Below are 18949 nucleotides of genomic sequence, written 5' to 3' on the forward strand. Positions count from 1 at the left end.
TGGTTGGCTGGCTTGGCTGGCTGGCTTGGCTGGCTTGGCTGGCTGGCTGGTTTGGCTGGCTTTGCTGGCTTGGCTGGCTTTGCTGGCTTGGCTGGCTGGGCGGCTTGTCTGGCTTGGCTGGCTGGCTTGCTTGGTTGGCTTGGCTGGCTGGCTGGCTTGGCTGGCTGGCTCGCTTGGCTGGCTTGGCTGGCTTGGCTGGCTTGGCTGCCTGGATGGCTTGGTTGCCTTGGCTGCCTGACTGGCTTGGCCGGCTTGGCTGGCTGGCTTGGCTGGCTTGGCTGGCTTGGCTGGCTGGCTATCTCTCCCAGGCTGCAGTGCAGCCGTATGATCTTGGCTCACTTCAACCTCTGCCTCTCAGCTTCAAGCAATTCTCCTGCCTCAGCCTCCCAAGTAGCTGGGATTACAGGCCTGAGCAACCTCACCTGGCTGATTTTTGTAGTTTTAGTAGAGACGGGGTTTCACCATGTTTTGCACTCCAGTATGGGTGACATAAGGAGACTCTGTCTAAAAAAAAAAGAAAAGAATTTATACATTGCCATACACATACACCTACACTGATATTCACAAACACACAAGTACGATAAATGTAGGGGTACACACAAACCCCATCAGAAAAACACACTTCCATAAAACACAGGAATGCAAGCTCACACAGAAACACGCATGGAAACACACATTGTCTTACAGACTCACAGACACACTCATCATCACATAAACAGGCACACACACACAGCCACAGAAGCACACACCCACACCCACATCAACACACACACTCCCACACAGCACCCACGCGCTCATGCACACAGGTAGAACAGGCCTGCATTACCTGATAATGCAGTTAAATCAGACGTGATGCTGCCTGCCGAGGAGACCTGGAGGCTTCCCACGAATGGGCTTTCGGACGAGAGGTCTCTGGGTGCATTTGGTGACACCCCAGGCAGTGGGGGAGGCGTCCAGGATGGAAGGCCAGCCACAGCCAGCCTTGCCCAAGGATGCCACGTCCATTTGCTTCAGTAGGATCTGCATCCTGTAAACCCTGGTTCCTGCCTCTCCAGGACACCCCACTGAGGTCAGCACACTCCCCATGTTTAGAAGGCATCTCTCAGTGAAATTTGGAGACACCCCAGGCAGAAGGGGGGACGCCACAGCCAGCTCTGCCCACGGATGCCACGTCCATTTGCTTCAGTAGGATCTGCACCTTGGAAACCCAGGTTCCTGCCTCTCCAGGACACCCCACTGAGGTCAGCACACCCTCCAGGTTTATAAGCAGTCTCTGGGTACATTTGGTGACACCGCAGGCAGAGGGGGGATGCTAGAGCCATCTCTGCCTGCGGATGCCACGTCCATTTGCTTCAGTAGGATCTGCACCCTGTAAACCCTGGTTTCTGCCTCTCCAGGACACCCCACTGAGGTCAGCACCCCCCACCCCCCACCCCCAGGTTTGTCCAGCTTCGCTCTCTGAGGAGAGACCCAGAAAGACCACATTCGGTGGAATTCTGGCTATAACCTTTTGTGGCCAGCAAGAAGGATCACCAAGCTGTCCTGTTACCTTGCTGGAGCGGTCACTGGTTTCACGCTTGGCCCCCGTGCAGTGAGTGCCTGGGCCAGGCTTGATTCCTGGAGCTCCGGTGAAATTTGGGCTTGGAGCTCATGCCTGCACCATCCAGAAAGCAGAAGGCAGCCGGCCCGGGCTGTACGGTTCGTAGAATCAGAGAGAACACTGCTTGCCTTCGTGTCTGTACCACAGTAAATCTGCCAACTGCGGTCAAAGTCTCTGGATTCCTGCCCCTTCATTTTATTTTGTCTATTACGGAGCGGAAGGAGTGAGAAAGATTTTGCTTCCTATTTTGTTTTGCAAAGCGCTTCTAAGAAAAACAACCCGCGTTCTGAAAACGAGATTCTGAGTGTCCCCTGGGCGTGATGAAAACAAACTTTGGGAATCCAAGGGCCTGAGAGGCAGAGTGAATGTCATTCGCATTTCCCTGCGAATGACAAAGTCACTTTTTATTTATTATTATTATTATTATTATTATTGTAGATTCAGGGGATCCATGGGCAGCTTTGTGACCTGGGGATATTGTACAATGCTGAGGTTTGGGGTATGAATAATCCCGTCACCCAGGCACTGAGCATTGTACATTCTTGAGGTATATAATGTGTACTAAAGATAAAATGTATATTTATATATGCACTAATGATTCAACTTGATTCCTTGTAATTAAGAAAAACAAACCCCAAATTCTAGAGGAGTTCTAGAAATATGTAAGAAGAGAGGCCAGGTGCAGTGGCTCATGCCTGTAATCCCAGCACTTTGGGAGGCCGAGGCAGGTGGATCACCTGAGGTCAGGAGTTCAAGACCAGCCTGGCCAACATGGTGAAACCCCGTCTCTGCTAAAAATACAAAAATTAGCCAGGTGTGGTGGCGGGTGCCTGTAGTCCCAGCTACTCGGGAGGCTGAGGTAGAAGAATTGCTTGAATCCAGGAGGCAGAAGTTGTAGGGAGCCGAGATTGCACCACTGCACTCCAGCCTGGGTCACAGAGTGAGACTCCATCTCAAAAAAAAAAAAAAAAAAAGAGAGAGAGAAAACAAACAAGCAAGAAAATGCAACAGAAAAATCCGTGACCCAAAGATCTCTCCAGTTGCTGCCTTCTGCCTGAAATTCAAAGAATCTCAGGGTAATTTTTCAACCCTTGTACCCCCGCCCCTGCTTCCTGCTCTATTAGTCCTGAGGGTCTGTGGTGCCCCTTCATTGTGTCCAGGTGCAGGCAATGTTTAGCTCCCACCTATAAGCGAGAACATGTGGTGTTTGATTTTCTGTTCCTGGCGTTAATTCACTAAGCATAGCGCCCTTCAGCTTCATCCATGTGACTGCAAAGGGCATGATTTTATTCTTGTTCATGGCTGTGTAGTATTCCATGATGCAGAAGGACCACATTTGCTTTATCTAATTGACAACATGTGGTATTTGATTTTCTGTTCCTTGTATTGAGTCACTAAGCATAATTCCCTTCAGCTGTGTCCATGTGGCTGCAAAGACATGATTTTATTCTTTTTCATGGCTGTGCAGTGTTCCATGGTGTAGAAGGGCCAAAATTGCTTTATCCAGTCAAGAACATGTGGTATTTGATTTTCTGTTCTTGTGTTAATTCATTAAGCATAATGCCCTCCAGCTACATCCATGTGGCTGCAAAGGACATGATTTTATTCTTTTTCATGGCTGTGTAGTATTGGATGCTGTAGAAGAACCACTTTTGCTTTATCCGTTACCCCACTGATGGGCAACTGGGTTGATTCCATGACTTTCCTATTGTAAGTCATGCTGTGATGAGCCTTACAGGGCCGGGCACTGTAATCCCAGCACTCTGGAGGGCTGAGGTGGGCAGATCACCTGAGGTCAGGAGTTCGAGACCAGCCTGATCAACATGGTGAAACCCTATCTCTACTAAAAATACAAAAATTAGCCAGGCATGGTGGCACATGTCTGTAATCCCAGCTGCTCAGGAGGCTGAGGCAGGAGAATCACTTGAACCCAGGAGGCAGAGGTTGCAGTGAGCCGAGATTGCTACTGCGCTCCAGCATGGGCAATAGAGCGAGACTCCATCTCAAAAAACAAAAAACAAACAAACAAAAAAAACCAAGGAATTTTACCATGCATGTGTCTTTTTGGTAGAATGACTTCTTTTCCTTTGGGTAGATGCCCAGTCTTGGAATTGCTGGTGCAAATGGTGGAGCAGTTTAGATTCAGGAGGTACATGTACAGGTTTCTTACATGGGTACGATGTGTGATGCTGAGGTCTAGGGTAGGAGTGATCCCATCACCCAGGTAGTGAGCATAATACCCCACAGTTGGTTTTTTCAACTCTTGTCCTTCTACATTCCTCTCTCCCCCTAACTAGACCCCAGTATCTGTTCCCTTCTCTGTGTCTACATATACACAACATTTAGCTCCCACTTGTAAGTGAGAACACGCAGCATTCTGTTAATTTACTTAAGATAATGGCCTCCACACTGTTCACAATAGCAAAGATGTGGAACCAACCCAAATGCTCATCAGTGATAGACTGGATAAAGAAAATGTAGCACATAGACACTGTTGGCTGGGCGCGATGGCTCACGCCTGTAATCCCAGCACTCTAGGAGGCCGAGGTGGGTGGATCACCTGAGGTCAGAAATTCAAGACCAGCCTGACCAGCATGGCGAAACCCCGTCTCTACTAAAAATACAAAAACTGGCCGGGGGTGGTGGTGCATGGCTGTAATCCCAGCTACTCGGGAGGCTGAAGGAGGAGAATTGCTCCAACCCAGGAGGCAGAGATTGCAGTGAGCCAAGATCGTGCCACTGCACTCCAGCCTGGGCAACAGAGTAAGACTTGGTCTCAAAAAAACAAAAGAAACAAACAAAGCACATAGACACTGTGGAATACTATATAGCCATGAAAAAGGATGAGTTCATGTCCTTTGCAGGGACATGGATGAAGCTGGAAACCCTCATGTTCAGCAAATTGACACAGGAACAGAAAACCAAACACTGCATGTTCTCATTCATAAGTGGGAAGTGAACAATGAGAACACATCGACCCAGAGAGGGGAACATCACACACTGGGGCCTGTTGCAGGGGTGGGGGACTGGGGGAGGGACAACATTATGAGAAATACCTAATGTAGATGACGGGTTGATGGGTGCAGCAAACCGCTATGGCACATGTATATCTATGTAACAACCCTGCACATTCTGCACATATACCCCAGAAATTAAAGTAGAATAGAAAAAATAAAAAAATAATAAAAATAATTAAAAAAGATAATGGCCTCCAGCTACATCCGTGTTGCTGCAAAAAAACAAAAATCATGATTTTGTTCCTTTTCAGGGTTGCGTAGTATTCCATGGTGTAGATGTACTGCATTTTCTTTGAGGGTGGAGGGTGGGAGGAGGGAGAAGATCAGCAAAAATAACCTGTGGCTGGGTGTGACAGCTCACACCTGTGTTCTCAGCACTTTGGGAGGCCGAGGTGGGTGGATCACCTGAGGTCAGGAGTTTGAGATCAGCCTGGCCAACATGGTAAAACCCTATCTCTACTAAAAGTACAAAAATTAGCCGGGCATGGTGGTGCACGCCTGTAATCCCGGCTCCTCTGTAGGTTGAGGCAGGAGAATCCCTTGAACCCAGGAGGTGGACATTGCAGTGAGGCGAGATCACGCCACTGGCCTCCAGCCTGGGTCACAGAGTGGGACTCCATCTCAAAAAATAATCATAAAAATAATAGTAATAACCTGTTAGGCTTAGGACCTAGGTTGATTCCATTACAAAAAAAAAAAAAGAAAGAAAAGAAAAGACTAACTTTTTAAAAGACGGATCTCTCTGTTCAAAAACAAAACCAATGCCCTGTCAGGAAAGATGTTCTGTGTTTTTCTGGTAAAGCTGGAAGGAACCTACAAGAAGGAGTCACCCCATAAAATTAGTGGAGCAGCATTGCCTTTTGGGGTGAGGGCTGCTTCTGTTAGGCCACCAGGATGAGTGCCTTCCTGGGGAGTGTGGCTCATCCTACACCATCCAGGAAGCAATTCCTGCCCCCAAATCACCTGCCAGTTTCTGCCCTGTAAGTAAAATCCCCAGCAAGCAGGCAGCAGGGAGCTGCTTGCCTTGGAAGGCAGCTGAAGTCTCTGCCCACCACCCAGACTGTGTCCTCTGGGCAAGTCCAGGGCTTCCAGTTGGATGGTTTTCACATTAGCGGCTGCTGTTTAGAGTCATCAACATTGGCCAGGTGCGGTGGCTCACGCCTGTCATCGCAGCACTTTGGGAAGCCGAGGCGGGCGGATCACAAGGTCAGGGACTAGCCTGGCCAATATGGTGAAACCCTGTCTCAACTAAAAAAAAAATACAAAAATTAGCTTGGTGTGGCTGGGCATGGTGGCTCATCCCTGTAATCCCAGCACTTTGGGAGGCTGAGGTGGGCGGATCATGAGGTCAGGAGATCGAGATCATCCTGGCTAACACGGTGAAACCCCGTCTCTACTAAAAACACAAAAAATTAGCCAGGCACGGTGGCAGGCACCTGTAGTCCCAGCTACTCGTGAGGCTGAGGCAGGAGAATGGCGTTAACCTGGGAGGCAGGGTTTGCAGTGAGCCCAGATCGCGCCACTGCACTCCAGCCTGGGCAATATAGAGTGAGACTCTGTCACAAAAAAAAAAAAAAAAAAAAAAAATTAGCCTGGTGTGGTGGTGGGCACCTGTAATCCCAGCTACTCAGGAGGCTGAGGCAGGAGAATTGCTTGGACCCTGGAGGCAGAGGTTGCAGTGAGCCGAGATCACGCCATTGCACTCCAGCCTAGACAACAGAGCAAGATTCTGTTGCAAAAACAAACAAACAAACAAAAAGAATCATCCACATTGCCATGGCCCAATCTCTTCCCAGACTTGTCAAATCTTTACCACTGGACCTCCATGTTCTAGTTTCAAAGCTCTGCTGGCCACAGTGGCTCATGTCTGTAATCCCAGCACTTTGGGAGGCTGAGGTAGGAGGACTGCTTGAACCCAGGGGCGTGAATCCATCATAGGCAACATAGTGATAATAGTGTTCAATGAGAGCCCGTGTCCAGTAATTCCCCAAATATCTGAGAATTTTCTTTTCTCTAAGTCACAGTCATCCTGGTAGAAGGCTGTAGGTCCCTTTGGGGAAGACTGGGAAAAAGATTAACAATGTAAATTTTTGGCAATGTAGCAGTGTACTTCCCCAAGATCACCCAGCCTCCCCTTCACTTAAGGGGTTGTGGCCTGTGAACTGGCTCAAGTCTGGGAATTGATTGAGGGTTTTAGATCTGTGTTTCATTAATTTGAGTTAGTCTTTTATTCAGTTGACCTAGAATTCTTCATTTTTTAAAGAACAACTAAGACTTTGGTGCAGCCCATTAGCCCTCCCTGTGGATACCATGGACTACACAATGCCGTGGGTTTCTGTGTCAAACCATTCTGACTGCTGCTTTGACACTGCTTTCCACTGTGGTGACCACACCCACCTCATCTTTGGTGACTAAGGACAGCCCATGTTCCCTGCCACCCCAGGATTCAATTATCCTCATTTTATTTAAAGATCCCAGTCCAGTGGCTGCAGTTCCTGCTGTTAACATTTTGCCTACTGAGAGCACAAGCTCAAAGCTCTTCCAAGATACTGGGCTGCTCTCACAATATTCTTTCTCACGATCGTTGTGAGAAGTATGTTCTGTAGACCCTCCAGTGTGAGTGAGCAGGTCTGACATAATAAATCCAGTCTCCCTGAGTTTTTGCATACCTTCCTGTACACATAAACCAAGGAAGTTGTGGCATCTCAACTTTATGTACCTTAAGTAAACTCTGATTCTGTTTCAGCCAACCAACCAAGACACCAAACAAATAAGCAAACAGCCAACTAATCAACCAACAAGCAAGCAAGCAACAAACCAACCAAACAACCAAGCAAGGAAGCAAGCACCAACCAACCAAGAAAGCAACCAACCAAGTAACTGATCAAACCAACCCTTGGAGCCCTTTCTAAAGCTTTGATCTACAACCCTGAATCCAGAATCTCTGTTTAGTGGGCCAATATTAATAAATTTAGCTGAATCCAACTTTATGTTACTTCCACCATGGTGCCACACAATATCCATTCCCACATATATTCTCCAGATTTCTTTCTGTATAAATTGTGTGTGTGTGTGTGTGTGTGTGTGTGTGTGTGTGTGTAGAAAGAGAGCATCGACTGAAAAATCACACTATGTTATAAACTTAGAAAAGAGAGCTTTATTTCTTATACAGGTTTGCAGCCTGCAAGGTGGCCCTTATGACAGGCTGGGAAGTGTGGCCTACAGCCAAGGCCAGAGGCAGGCATTTCCAGGGAGGGAGACAGATCAACCTCACAAGAGTCATACGGTGAGTAGCGGTGGGCAAATCCATCCCCCTCGTCTTAGATTTATGGGGAGACAGACAAAGAGGAGACACTCCAGGAAGACCTGCAGGTGGGAGTACCAGGTTGAAACCAAGGACACCTTCCTGGAGGAGCTGCTGCTTGAGCCGGCTCTGAGAACAGGTGGGGACAGGACTGGAGAGGAGGAGGGGGTCCCCTATGAGCAAAGACTGGCCACCACCCCATCTAACACCCCCACAGGGCCCCTGTGGCATCCCTGTCCCGTCCCTGTCACCACCCAGTTTTTCCCTCTGGACCCAGGAATTCAAAGTAAGCAAGGAGGTCCGCTGCTCCAGTTGGCTGCAAATAATTACAACCTTGAGCCCAAGCAGCACTTTGGGTCCTGGTTTGGGACCACGAAGTGGCTCGGTGAGACTGAGAGGTAAGGCCAGGGCAGGAATTGGGACAGTAGGATTGAACTCTCCCTGGGGGCCAGCCTCAGAAAGCCTGTGGCCATAGCCTCTTGGCCAACATCAGATCCTGTGGTCTGGCAATGCCTGGGGTACCCAGACCTCACTCTGGACAGGCCCTGGGAGGGGGCCCTGGTGAGATTCCTGGCAGCCTCACAGCCACTCTTCTGCCCGTAGCTACAACCTGTCATGCCAGCTGGAGGCTCCATCCCAGTTGGCTGGGAGCACAAAGGCCAGGAAGATAGACATCACCCACCACAGGGGCCAGTCGGGGCCTGAGCCAGGGCGGGCAGAAGTTGGCTGCCTTGGGATATGGGTGGGCTCAGGGAGTCAGACAGCAAGGGACTAGCCTCCCATCCTACTGCTGACCAGACCTGTGACTGGGGAGAGTCACCTTACTTCTCTGGGCCTGTTTCCCCCTCTGTGGAGTGACGCTAAACGATCTCTCTGGAGATGGGGATCAATAGGGCACTGGTGATTGACCAGGCACTCAGCACATGCCTGGAGCACACAGTGCAGGACTGTGGTGGGGAGGTGGCCTGAGATCCTGGGGAGTCACCCATGTGTGCCTGCCCTTCCGACCAGCCACCAGGCCCTCAGGGCAGAGCCCACTACCAGCAGCAGCTCACACCCCGAGACCGCTCAGAGGTGGCCCCTACCTCAGCAGCAGGGACATCACGGACACTTTAAGCTGGTACTAGGGTGGCTTCTCCAGCTCCCACGTGGAGAGGGGTCCCAGCTGAGTCCCACTCACGTGGAGTCTCATGCCCATGAAAGTGCCATTCACCACTGGCCAGGCTCATGAGGCCACATGAGAGGGGGGTCACCGGGGAGGAGATATCGGGGGAACAGAGAGGATGGTTGAATTTTTGTATAATAGGCAGTGCAAGTGTTTACCGTTTGGGAGGGGAAAGGTTTGTTATTATTAGCAATGCTACACTTGAATATTCTACTAAAATCCAGTCTCTCTATAACCTGGGAGTTGCTCTTTTGTTCTTTCTTTTCCTGTCTTAATTAAACTGAGATGCAGACTCTCACGGTCCACAGTCAATTAAGAAATCTTGCACGGCCATCAGGTTATGTCTTGGAGAGCAGAGTTTCAGTACCATCAGCCTGGCAAGGAGCTGGGCCTGCTCCTCAGAGCTCCCGGGACTGCGAGATTTGGCATGTTCACAGGGCACCGTCACAGCCTCTGAAACATGCTGTCTTTAAAGACTTTTGCAGTGGCTCACTCACTCACAGTGGGACGCGGTGGCTCACTCCTGTAATCCCAGCACTTTGGGAGGCAGAAGTGGGTGGCTCACTTGAGGTCAGGAGTTAGAGACCAACATGGCCAACATGGCAAAACCCCATCTCTACTAAAAATACAAAAAATTAGCCAGGTGTGGTGTCAGGTGCCTGTAATTCCAGCTACTCAGGAGGCTGAGGTAGGAGAATTGCTTGAACCCAGGAGGCGGAGGTTGCAATGAGCAGAGATCACACCACTGCACTCCAGTCTGGGCAACAAGAGCAAAACTTCATCTCAAAATAAAAAAACAAAACAAAACACAAAGACATTTGCAAGGACCATGTCCTCACCCAGAATGGTGCCTGCCTTTCTCCAGTTTTTCAGGAAGAGGAAACATTTTCTGCTTCTCTCGCTGAGGTTTTTTTTAACCACCCATTAGGAACCTATAGATTTCAGGATCGAACACTGGGATTCCCTCAGCACTAAAGGAGGAAAATTGCAAACAGAGCTGGAAGTGCAATGTGGAAAGGTCAGGCTGAGGAAGGTTCTTAGCCAGTAGACCAAGGGCAGGAAGGACACTGCCTCCTCAGTCTCCCACTAGGGAACTTGTGATTCTTGTCCCCTGATGTCAGAATTCCTTGTCATGTTTGTTTTGTCTCCAAGGGAAGGGTTTGAATTTCAGAATTTAAGGCTAGAGTGGGCCTCGTGCAGTTAACATTAGCCCTCTCTCTCCTTCGCTGGCCGAGGTGAGGTCCAGGACCATGTAGTTCTGACGTCCACTCTCTCGGGGGATCACCAGTTCACCCATCTCACCTGGCAGGCTGGGCCCTAGTTTGGTGACAGGCATCTTCCACCCACCTGGGAGGCAGGGTTCAACACTCTGCCTCTAACCTTGTTTCCTTCTTCTGCCACCTGTTTAGGCAACCAGAACGGGTTGTCCAGCCAGCACCTGGGCTTTAGCGCTCCTCAAGCAGGTGGAGGAAGTTTCAGGCACCTGGCTCCTCAGGTGTCTGCCATCCAGGTGCTCTTCAGGCTTGCCCAGCAGAGCTCTCTTGATCCAGCTAGAACTGGCCAGAACTGACTCACTCAGGAATGTGTAGACTTTGGCATCGGGGGCTGCTTTAATTTGCACAATTTCCAAATACCTCTTTTTTCTTCTTTTTCTGATGAGTCATCTCCCTAGACTTGCATTTTAAAGAGATAGATAGTTATCAGGTTCCAGAGAAGACGTGGTAGAACATTTATATCTCAAAGACACAGAGCTGAGACTTCAGGTTTAGATATTATAATTTGCCTAAACCAAAAAGGAAGGTGTAGGTAAAGTTCTAGTCAAGACAGGATGGCCAGGAAAAACACCTTAAACCAAGGGATGGCTTGCTTTGCTGATTTAAGCCAATGGCTTCTTTATCATAAGACTTCCCAGTGATTTAGTCTTCCCTCTCTTCCAGTGCACAGAGACATACCCCTCCTTACAAATGAAAAATGTTCTTTATAAATGGAAATTTATTTTACAAAAATGTTTCAAAATAACCAGATGAAAATCATCCTTATGCCAGAAAGACTTTATTTTTTTATTACTAGAAATGAAACAGTAAGTATTTGTTGTATTGACATACTTAGGCTTAGACCTATGTTTAACAAGAAAGCCTAATAATAGCACTGTGGTTAGACTCTAGCCTATTTTTCCAAACCATCATTTTATTATTAAGGAAACAAAGGATCAAATACCTTTCATTCATCTGATATGATCCTTTAAAACACATTCCACCAATAAGTCCTATTTGGAACAGCTGAAAATCTTTTAATAAAACTTTTTAAAGATGAGCTCATGGCTTAGTGTAAATTTCACAAGCTTAATTAGGTCAAGTGGAAGGAACTCAGATGAGTAGTTGCCCAATCAGAGCCCATTATTTGTAAGTCATCAGCCCCCTCCATGACCTTAAAACTCCACTCTGACCTAATTATTGCAAACCTATACACAACAAAGTGAAAGGATTAATTTTCATTCATCAACTTCTCAATCCCAGATTTTCAAAGAAAAAAACCTGTGTAAGGAATACTTACCAAAACCAGACAGGAAAATTAGAGCCTGCATACTTAAGAGTCAAATTTGTTCCACTACAGCCAGGTCGCATACAGTTACATCATTTGGTTCTTCATACACTCTAGAACTGACCAGGACAGAGTTTAGCATAGAAAAACTGTAAGAAATAGGTTCTGAAACATAGAAATTGCAAAGTTCAAAAGGCTATGAAAAAAACTAATGTAAATGAGACTTCCCTCCCTTTGTTTTAAATAAATAGACCCATCAGAGAAATGCAAATCAAAACCACAATGAGATACCATCTCACACCAGTTAGAATGGCGATCATTAAAAAGTCAGGAAACAACAGGTGCTGCCGAGGATGTGGAGAAATAGGAACAATTTCACACTGTTGGTGGGACTGTAAACTAGTTCAACCATTGTGGGAGACAGTGTGGCCATTCCTCAGGGATCTAGAACTAGAAATACCATTTGACCCAGCCATCCCACTACTGGGTATATACCCAAAGGATTATAAATCATGCTGCTATAAAGACACATGCACACGTATGTTTATTGTGGCACTACTCACAATAGCAAAGACTTGGAACAAACCCAAATGTCCAAAAACGATAGACTGGATTAAGAAAACGTGGCACATATACACCATGGAATACTATGCAGCCATAAAAAATGATGAGTTCATATCCTTTGAAGGGACATGGATGAAGCTGGAAACCATCATTCTTAGCAAACTATCACAAGGACAAAAAACCAAACACCGCATGTTCTCACTCATAGATGGGAATTGAACAATGAGAACACTTGGACACAGGAAGGGGAACATCACACACCAGGGCCTGTTGTGGGGCAGGGGGAGGGGGGAGGGATACCATTAGGAGATATGCCTAATATAAACGATGAGTTAATGGGTGCAGCACACCAACATGGCACATGTATTCACATGCAACAAACCTGCACATTGTGCATGTGTACCCTAGAATTTAAAGTATAATAAAAAAGTAAAAAAAGAAAGAAATAGATGTTCTGTAAAAATATACACAATTTTTACAGACAAATACATTTATAAGTTGTTTTTATCTTAAAAATTGGGGATATTTCATATTTATAACTAATTATTGAGCCTTAAGTTTTCTTGGCCATTTCTAGGCTAATAAACTAAGAATCATGTAAACTAAGCCAAAGTAGAATAGACATAAAAGTCCTGAACACTTCAACTTCCTATTCTTCAAGAAGTATACTTGGCAAATCTCATTTGAGAGAGGAAAAGCTTTCCTCCACCCTCTGTTTTACAGCGCTGAGGCTTCTCATCACATTTCTATGACTTGTAGCTTAATCCATGTTACATGGTCACTGGCATTATTAGTGCTTCTCTTTCAACACTGTAGGAATTAATCAATTTGGTGGTGTATTTAATTAATTCTATCACTAGAGGACTGTAAAATTACATGTATGAATACCTCACTTTAGAGGCCACTTAATTTTTTTCCAAGGGGATATTTGACTATATTTCACTTGTGTCTTAATGATTTTATAATTTAAACCCTAAACTATAAATCTAGAATTTAGAAAGTATATTTCCTCACTGGATTACATTTTTGGAAATATTATTTTATATGTGCACAAATATTACAAAATCACTGTAGACACCTGAAAACTATATTATCTTTTAAAGGCAATATTCTACATTAAACTGCTATAACAAAATTGTTTGCTGCATTTTTTCTAGTACATTTTGTATATATTACACGTTTAACCCTTTTTTATCCAGCAAATAATTTTTGAGTATCCACTAAGTGCTAGGTTCTGCATTACTAACTGATTTTAAAGAGGGAAATAACAGACATGGTCTCAGACAATAAAAATTAACATTAGGTCACCTATTTATATATTTTTAAATGGTAATTATGAAAACTTTTTGAGATTTTTAACTAGATAACATTATAATAACACACTTGATGTTGTTAATAGTTGCCAGTGAGCAAAAAAGAAAATAAAAAGATGGTTTTATTCAATATACACTTTAAAATTGCAGGAAATAGTCAAGTTTCTCTGCTTTGCAGTTGAATGTCTACGTGTTTTTCTCTGCAACTTGGCTTTTGTGGAGTGAGAGAAACAATTATTCTTCCAGCCCAATGAAGGCAGAAGAGTAACAATAAATCTAATATTTTAAATGCTTATCAAAAGATAGTAAACATATTATTTCAGAATACTGAGATCAATAAGTTGACCTAGAAAAAAAGCCAAACTGACAGTATCACTGAATAAGGAAAGGCCCAAAGAGACAAAATACTTATTATTTTGTAACCTCGGTATGACACAACTTACCCTAACTATAAAGACCCTAAATTACCAAGATGGGTGCTTATAATATGGAGAGTAAAAAAAAGTCATTTCACTTTTAGCTTTTTTATTTCTCTCAGAATAAAAAGTGTATAAGGAGTTGATAAAGAAGTTGATACTATAAGTTAGTACTACAATGACAGCACTTTTCAAGAAAAGACTTTTTTCTCTCTTACAAATATCATGTTAGCAGTATTTGTTTTCTCCAGAAATAATGAGGAAATAAAAACATAAGTATGTGGGTAATTAGTGTAGTTTCTTTAAGAAATGAGTTAGGCAACAGGCTAATAATGTATACTTCGCTGGCTTTTGAAAGCCAACAATCATATTCTTTATAAGGCACAGAGAAGATTTTTCTAAAGAACAAGTATGTGAACCTGAAAAGTAATCACCACTTGGTAGTGACAATATGGATAGGGTGAAGGGCCTCACCAAGAAGCAATGAAAAGATACATTTGCAGTTAAATTTGAAAACCATGATGTTTAATACATATAGTAATAAAGAATACTTTCTCCTGTTTCAAAATTATTTTAGAATTTAAGATAGAAGCTAAAATACCTAGGGATAATGATATGACTATTGAAAATTAAAAATTAAAGGACATTTTGAGTATTAGAAGTTAAGAATGAGAACTTATTACCCAATGAACAGGGGATAATTCATTATGCTCCATATCCATTGAATTAAAAGACAGGCCCATTACCTGGATAATTTGAAAGTTTAATTTTATTTAAAAGTCTTGTTTCATTCATCAAGCTAAAGGATTAGCTCCCAGAAATATTCTAGGATTGCATATCCCCAACTCTGTAGGAAGTATAGAAAGAATGTTATAAGGGCCACCATCTAAACATTATTATGTAAATAATTTAGTACCATTCCATTTGCCTTTGTAGATTTAAAAATGTAAATGGCTTTCTCATATTAGGAAACATCATTTTTCAAAACCCAGATAAACATAGTATATTGCAAGACAATAATTATTTTCTGTATTAAAAAAGAAATACTGGATGCTAAGTCCAAAAGACATAAATTATTTTATACTAATAACTACCAACATTTTATTCATTAAAATATAAAGGTCAAAGATTTTAAAATGATCTTTAAATGATTAATAACATGTTGATCTTTTTCTTCTTTCTGTAAACCTTTTTGAGTCTTAAAAATACTAAACTATACAAGCAATATTCAATAGCATATGAACTTGGATTAAAATATTCAAATTTACTAGAATGTGGACATTGGAAAGAATGAAAATAAACAGAAGCATAAAGCAGCAGATATAAAATTAAGAAAGCAACTAAGAGTGTTTAAAGTACATATTCATCTGTAGTCTAACGTCTACCATAAACAATGACTCTTCTCAGTAAAACACAAATCGTTCATGAAGGGAAAAAGCATGTCGTATTAGAGAATATTCAACATAACTTTTTTAGTACTAACTTGTGCCTGGAGTATTATTGGTTTTTCTATTATGAACTTATGCACTTGATAATTTTTTTCATAAAGATTGTATGTACAACTCCATTCAAAAGCAGTTTTTGGTGGGTTTTTTTTTTTTTTTTTTTGAGACAGAGTTTTGCTCTTTTCACCCAGGCTGGAGTGCAATGGTGCGACCTTGGCTCACAGCAACCTAGCAACCTTTGCCTCCCAGGTTCAGGTGATTCTCTTGCCTCAGCCTCCTGAGTGGTTAGGACTACAAGCATGTACCACCATGCCTGGCTAATTTTGTGTTTTCAGTAGAGACACGGTTTTGCCATGTTGACCAGGCTGGTCTTGAACTCCTGACCTGAGGTAATCCGCCCACCTTGGCCTCCCAAAGTGCTGGGTATGGGCAAGAGCCACCATACCCGGCCTCAAAAGCAGTTTTTAAAAGCAAACACAATATAACACCAAAGTTGAAAAATCCATGCTCACCCAAGGATGCCAGGTTTAATAAATTATTTATAGAACACTGCATCAAAAATAAGACAATAACCCAAAATATACCATTAAAGATGTATCCACTCCTACAACTAGAGATAATTAATCTATCTGGTAGCAAATGATACTTCAATCAGTTTCAGCATGTCTGAAATCTTTAAGGACAAAAGTGATAAAACATGACTTCATTCTTCATTAGACTCTTAGAACACTTGAAGGAAAATAATTTCTGAAGCACAGAGGTAAAGAGGTGTAATCTTTCAAAAAGATATTCAGTGTTCAAAATCCAAGAGTGCAATATCAGGCTGGGTGCGGTGGCTTATGCCTGTAATCCCAGCGCTTTGGGAGACCATGGTGGGTGGATCACCTGAGGTCAGGAGTTCGAGACCAGCCTGGACAACTGGGTGAAACTCTGACTGTACTAAAAATACAAAAATTAGCCAGGCATGGTGGTGTGCACCTGTAGTCCTAGCTACTTGGGGGGCTGAGACAGGAGAATCGCTTGAACCTGGGAGGTGGAGGTTGCAGTGAATCGAGATCATGCTACCTCACTCCAGCATCAGTAACAGAATAAGATTCCATCTCAAAAAAAAAAAAAAAAGAGTGTAATATCATATCGGTATACACAGATAATATACTGAATGAAACAAATAGAATAATTTGAAGAGGTATCTTGATGAACAAGGAGTCATTAGAAAGGTTGTATTCATGTCTTTGAAGGAACTTTGCAATGTGAGAAATTAATACTTTGACTACTATACTAAAAGTTTATTGCTAACATGTATTGAGTTATTAACGTGTGTTAGGCAGAGTACCATATAATTTGCAAGTGTTATCTCATGTATTGTAGGTAAAATGTAATTTCGAACTCTGGGAGTATAAACGAATTAGATAGAATACGATTCTATTTAAATTGCTATCAGTAAATCGGTATCTAGGAAGAGGGTGATACAGTGCCCAAGTTTTCTATTCTTACTAAATGTTGTGTTTCATTTTCAATGTTTTCTTGGATATTGCTCCTTTTTGGCGACTTTGATTTTTTTTTATTTTAGAAAACTAATAAATTGACTCTTCTTGGTACTGACTCTTGGGTTTTATAGAAGAAAAAGTAATTAAATTCTGTACATTTACCTTTACCTCATTTTTTCTCTTTTAAATTTACTTTGACATATAATAAATGTACATGTTATGGGGTACAGAGTGATATTTTGATATATTTATGCAATGCATAAAGATCAAGTCACAGTCATTATCATATCCATTACCTAAATCATGTATTATTTCTTTGCAGTGAGAATATTCAAAATCTTTTATTTTAGTTATTTGAAAACACACAATAAATTCCCGTTAACTACAGTCACCCAACAGTGCTGTAGAGAACTAGAACTTCTTCCTTCTCTCCAGCTGTAATTTTGTATGTATTAACCACATTTTTCTTATACTCTTCTTTCTGCTACTCTTTCCAGGATATGGTAACCAAAACTCTACTATCTACTTCTACGAGATTAAAAATTTTAGCTTCCATACATAAGTGAGAACACGTAGTTATGTGGTGTTTATGTTTCTATGCCAGGCTTATTTCACCTAACATAATGCCCTCCACTTGCATTCTTGTTGCCACAAATAACAGGATTTTGTTCTTTATTATGACTAAATAATATTCCATTACATATGTATGTCGCATTTCTTTATCCATTCATCTGTTGATGGACACTTTTGTTGATTCCATATCTTGGCTATTGTGAATAGTGTTGTAATAAACATGCAGGTGCAGGTAACTCTTTGATATACTGAATTTCTTTCCTTCGGATATATACTGAAAACCATATGATCAAATTAATAAGCACAATAAAAGCATTTGGCAAAATTAAATATTCTTACATGACAAAAAACCTCTTAACAATTTAGTATAGAAAATATATGCCTTAACACAGAAGGACATAAAGGACAAATCTACAGCTAAGATCATACTGAGTGTGGAGAAGGTGAAAGATTTTACCGTGAACAAGAAAAAGATTTTACTGTAACAAGAAAAGGATGCCTATTTTCACCAATCATATTTCACATAGTGAAAGTCTTAGCCAGGACAATTAGGTGAGAGAAAGAAATAAAGGATATCTGAATTGGAAAGGAGACAGTCAAATTGTCCTTGTTTAAAGACAATGTGATATTATACACGGAAAAAAAGAAGATGCTACCAAAAGCTTCTTAGGGTGATACATGAAATTAATAAAGTTGCAGGATATAAATCAACATACAAACATCAGTAGCATTTCTATATATTGATAGTAAACTAGCTGAAACAAGAAATTAAGAAAGCAATTCCTTTTACAATAGCTACAAAAATGTACTTAGAAATAAATTTAACCAAGGAAGTAAAAGATTTCTACAACAAAAATGACAAATATTCATGAAAGAAATTAAAGAAAACACAAAAAAGGAAAGACATCCACGTTTATAGATTGAAATAACTAATATTCTTAAAATGACCCACTATCCTATGTGATTTACAAATTTAGTACAATCACTAGCTTGTGTTTTTAAAAGCACTTTTGCTGCATATTCTTAAGATATTCAATGACAATGCCTGGATTTAAGTTTGAGGTATTATTATATCTATTTTATATTGGGCACAATATAATGTTATCAGAGGTAACGGTTTTGATTGGTCCTAGGTCATACAGTAATATATACGTTGTGATTTATAGACGTTATCTTTTAATAGTCAGGCATTTAGAAAGTTCATTTAGACAAAGTTATAAAAACTTGCCTTCCTTTCTGCCTATATCACCTAAAAATCCTAATTTAAGAGGTAATAACATTTTTTATTTGATATACAATTTATCAACACAATAAAAATCTAACAATTATCATGTGCAGAGTGTGAAAATCTCATCAGATTAAGGAACGCAAAGACATCTTTTTCATATTTCGAATGTAAAACTCTTTTGGAAACTTATTTTTAGAAACAGTTAAAAACATTTTTTCATTAGTTTTTCATGTAAAATTGTGACAACCAGCATGAAATAACTGTCATCACAGAAGCATGGTATATTTGATTCCAAA

General features: G+C 42.3%; 1 long non-coding RNA gene across 1 annotated transcript in view; it reads right to left on the minus strand.

Annotated features, from left to right (window-relative positions):
* Positions 1 to 7767: 7767 nt before the first annotated feature.
* The window catches only part of LOC115933101 (uncharacterized), a 29857-nt gene continuing 18675 nt past the window's right edge, over positions 7768 to 18949 (minus strand). The window contains exons 4-5 of the long non-coding RNA XR_010131506.1: positions 11640 to 11746; positions 7768 to 10759 (exon numbers count right to left, since the gene is read on the minus strand). This is a non-coding gene — a long non-coding RNA (uncharacterized lncRNA). The remainder of the gene's footprint in view (positions 10760 to 11639; positions 11747 to 18949) is intronic.

Source organism: Gorilla gorilla, chromosome 18 (assembly GCF_029281585.2).
Source record: "Gorilla gorilla gorilla isolate KB3781 chromosome 18, NHGRI_mGorGor1-v2.1_pri, whole genome shotgun sequence".
Taxonomy (NCBI): domain Eukaryota; kingdom Metazoa; phylum Chordata; class Mammalia; order Primates; family Hominidae; genus Gorilla; species Gorilla gorilla.